At 51.0% G+C, this 4,324-nt stretch overlaps 1 pseudogene; it reads left to right on the forward strand.

The window, feature by feature from the left end:
• The first annotated feature begins 1,969 nt into the window (after positions 1–1,969).
• Positions 1,970–3,167, forward strand: LOC123522733 (annotated as a pseudogene).
• Positions 3,168–4,324: the final 1,157 nt, after the last annotated feature.

The following is a 4,324-nucleotide window of genomic DNA, read 5'->3' on the forward strand; positions in this document are numbered from 1 at the left end:
GGAACAGGGGAAATAGATTTAAAACCACCTCTCTCAATCAAAAGCCACAGCTTCCATAGGCCCAGGTCAGAGCCAAGGGCCCTTCATTGGGATTCATGGAGACACTGAAGATCTGTCTGCAAGGGTGGGCTTTTCTGGCCAGGTGGGCCGTGCTCATTTGTCTCCCCTGCCCCTCCAGGAGCCTGCCCCTCCCACATTCTCACCTGGCTGAGCCGCAGTAGTTCTTCAGTGGCAAGCTTTATGTCCTGACGCAGCTAAAGCTGCCAGTTGAAGAACTGTTGCCCTCTGCCCTTGGCTTCAAAGAGGAGGAGGAAGAAGAGGAAGAGGAGCTGCTGCCCCATCATCTGGAAGGTGACAGGACAGGAGCTGGAATGGAGAAGGTCTGAGCAGCAGTAGGGATGAGGGAGGGGAACCCTACCCGGCTGGGGAGCCTTCCCCTACCTGGGCCCCAGAGCGACTCAAGATTAGAGCCCCTGGATTGGAGATAACTAACCAAGGTTAGTTGATCCTTGGGTAACAACAGGGAAAAGTCCAGAGAGAAGAAATCTGCCCATTCCTCCACCCACATTTTCTCCCTGGCCCTCCTTCTTGATCCCCCATCCATGTTCCCACCGAACTTTCTGGATGAGGGCCAAAGCCGTGTCCACTTCAGGAAAAAAAAAAAAAAGTGATTCTGAAACTTCCGTTCTCCCTCTCCCTGCCTCACGTAGATTCAGAGGGGCTTATCAACATCTGGACCCTTCACACTCCCACCTAAACTGCTTTACCTGTGAAGTGAGGAATCTCCTAGGACGGGCATGTGTGAGAGCATCAGAAGCCGAGTTGAGCAGACCCAGAGCCTGGGTGATGGAAATAAAATAGCTAGGCACGTAAGCAGTTGTCTCCCCTTGCTGCCTGCCCCAGAGCAAGGACCACAGTTTATTATTGTTAAGGACCACAGTTCTCGATGGGGTCCCTTCCATACAAGTTGCTGCTGCTCTGTTTTTCCCCTCACTTTACTTTCCAGGGCTGGACTTGAGACGCACCTTACTTGGGCCTGGCCAAGCTTGACCATCAGGCCCTGTAGCCTGGCTGCCCCCGTCCAGCTCCGCTCTCACACTTGGGCTCAAGCTCTGGTGAGATTTAACCTTGGCCCAGTCTCCCTGCCTGAAGAAGGCTGCCAAGTTCAAGACTACAGGAAGCTTTGTTCTGTTTGTGGGGAAGAGGTGTGCTGGGAGACGCTGAAAGGTTTAGGAGAGAGACCATGGAATCTGGCATGTTGCAGAGGAAGGACCTGGGGGGCGGGGGGAGACAAAGATGGCTCTGTCCCCGGACATTGTGTCCATCCTTTCTCCCCCTCCACTTTGCCTTTGCAGCCCTGAGCATGTACTCTGCATCCTGACCATTCCTGCAGGGGGAAGGCAAAGGAAGCTCCTGGCTTGGGGAGCACAGGGTCCTGCCCAGGCACTGCCTTACTACCTCCTCTACCCCCGCCCCCCCCTTTAAAGCCATAAACACTCCCAAGAGGGAAGAAGGAGCACAATTCCATCAAGGCCCAGCTGCCAACCATCTACTTCACTCACGGATTCGCTGCAGTCTTCCTGCCTCCCTGAGGGGGGAGCCTTATTAAAATAAAGTGTCCTGTGGCTTCACCCTCAAGTATCCAACTCGACCCTGGACTTCTTAAATGGCCAGCTCAAGGAGCTAGAGAAAGCTATAAGAGGACACGTACAGGAAATTTCCTAGTTAAAAAGTTCAAAGGAGTAAAACCATGGGCCGGGGGACAGATATGTGTTTCATTGGAAGAAAGGCAAACGGGCCTGAGAACACTTTCCTTCACATCACTAGGGGATGGGAAGAAGACCCAACGGTGGTAAACCAAAAATCCAATCCACTGCCACCAAGTGGATTCCCTCTCACAGTGACCCTGTAGGACAGGGTAGAGCTGTCCCTGTGGCTTTCTGAGAGTAGAACTCTTTATGGGAGTAGAAAGCCTCGTCTTACTCACATGCAGCAATTGATGGTTTTGAACTGCTGGTCTTGCAGTAAGCAGCCTAATGTGTAACTATGACGCCACACAGGCCCCGCAACATCGGTAAAGAAATGCTGAGATGCTCCTCACCTCCATTTCATAATGAGGGTATAATTGAGACAGCCTCTTTGAGTAGCTGTTTGGTAATCTGGGTGCAACACCCTAGAAGTTCTCATGGTCTTTGACCTAGTAATTCTACATTTGGGAATAGACCTTCAGGGAGTGGCAGATCTAGGTAGAAGAGGCTCGTCTCAGAAATAGAAAAAATGGGAAGCAATTGTTAGATTGGAAATCTCTTTTCTGATGTAACGAAAACTTGCAATAGGAGATTGCTTAAGGACATGATTGTATATCTATCCAGATGGCAGAGTCCTGTGCAGTCACAAGCATCCTGTAGAAGAACACTGGACTGCACAAAAACTGCTTCGACTGTAAGAGCGGTGAGACAGATAGTATTATGGCATTCCAAATCATTGTTTTAGGTTCAACAAAATACTTGTATAGATAAACCAGCTTTTTCAGAAACCTGCGGGCATGCTCCGGCATGTTGATAGTAGAATGCCGAGGATTAAAACTTGAATGTCCTGAGAGGTCAGATTGCCTTCAGTATCTCTTCCTGTAGACATGGCCCCTGGACATGGACATGAACATGGCCCTCATAAAATGGAACTTCCGGATTATAAACAGTGGAGGATAGAAGGGGCACCATTAGAAACTGCCAGGAGACGCTGGCTGCACAGGGCTGAGGGACCCCAGGAGTCACAATGAAGCTTGGAGATACATGGCTGGATTTGTAAACAATGTTTCCTTTCATGGTGCCATATTAAAGGGATTCAAATGGGGATTTTCTGCCTGCCTTTGAGATAGCTGCAGGAGCTGAGCATTTCCTGGAATCCCAAAATAAAGATAAGCATCACTAAAGTTCATTCTGGATATATCTCCATGGCTTCTTAATCTCATAAAAATAAGATATCTATACCATAACCTCCCTCTCTGCGTGTTGGTTCATTAAATAATACAAGTAAGATGTAATAAAATTGCCCCCAAAATAGTGGAATGCCTTCATTGTCATTTACTTTGTGTTTTTCTGAAATGTCCACATTCTCTGCATAAATCATGGGCTGCTTTCGTCATATAAATAAAAAATTTTTAAATATCAGTGTAATTTTTTAAAGCCTTTGGGAAAATGGATTTAGAAGAGAGGGGGGAGGCCCTGGCCTCTTGGTCTTAAGTGGGTTTTGATGAGGAAGGGGAGTGAGAGTTTTTTGGTTGGGGGGCAGGGGTTGGGGCGGCTAACTTGGTTTATGAACTCGATGCATGAGGAGTAGCTAGTACCACCTTCTTACAGGTAAGAAGTCTACGGCTGCCTGTCAGCCAGCGAAAGAGGCGTTAGAGTAAGAAAAGGAGAGCGGAAAACTTGCCACCCTTGGGACTGGGGCATTGGGGGAGGCTTCTCCCAGACTGGATTCTGGGGCCCGGCTAGTCCTGCTGGAAGCCCCTGGTCTTTGGTCTCCTGATTCTGCCCCAACCTGGTAACCCTGTATGACCTCCCGTTGTCCCAACAAATGGGAAGTTTCACCTAACGGGCCCAACTCTGACGAAGGGGACCCTTTCAGCACTGTGGTGATGAGTGGCTCCCTTTACCTCTCCTTCCTCATAGGCCCCTCTCAGGGCCAAGAAGGTGGGGTGCCTTTGAGAGGTACCATTTAAGTCCATAGGCCTCTGGACTGGTGGGCAGTGTTGTAGCTGCCCCTTACCCCACAGTTGACGTGGGGCAAGGAGGGTGAAAGGTAAGCAAGTGGGAGTGAGTTGCGCTGCCCTCTGCCCTCCAGGTTGGGTGGGCGAGCCATCAGGAGAGAAATTAAGGAATTGGGGGGTGGGGGAGGGTGGTGGAGTCAATCGGTTGCCATGACTCCAGGGGCAGTGTATCTTCTCGATTGCTCCAATCACCATCCAGCTGAAGGATGGGGGCGTGGCGATCCCTGGAAAACTTAACCCGGATTCCCAACACCCGGCATGCTACACCTACAGGCTGGGCAGCTAATTCTGTGTCTCCACCGAGGGACGTTGATACACCTGGGTGGAGAGAGGAAGGGCCGGCGTGACTGTCGGGTCCTGGCGCAGTTGCCGCAAGATGGTAAGCCTGGGAGATCCTGATGGGCTCAGCTTTCCTCTCGTTCCGGGGGCTGCAGCTCCTGCTAGCGCCGGCGCCTGCTGCTCCGCTCCAGACTTGGAAATAGTGGAGCAGCTCAGTCTCTCGGGCCGGGGCGCTGCTGCTCCGGTGCGAGATCGAGATCAGGGGGTAAGGGAGGC

Source organism: Echinops telfairi, unplaced genomic scaffold (assembly GCF_000313985.2).
Source record: "Echinops telfairi isolate 266 unplaced genomic scaffold, ASM31398v2 ScPeMD7_7458;HRSCAF=8496, whole genome shotgun sequence".
Classification (NCBI taxonomy): Eukaryota; Metazoa; Chordata; class Mammalia; order Afrosoricida; family Tenrecidae; genus Echinops; species Echinops telfairi.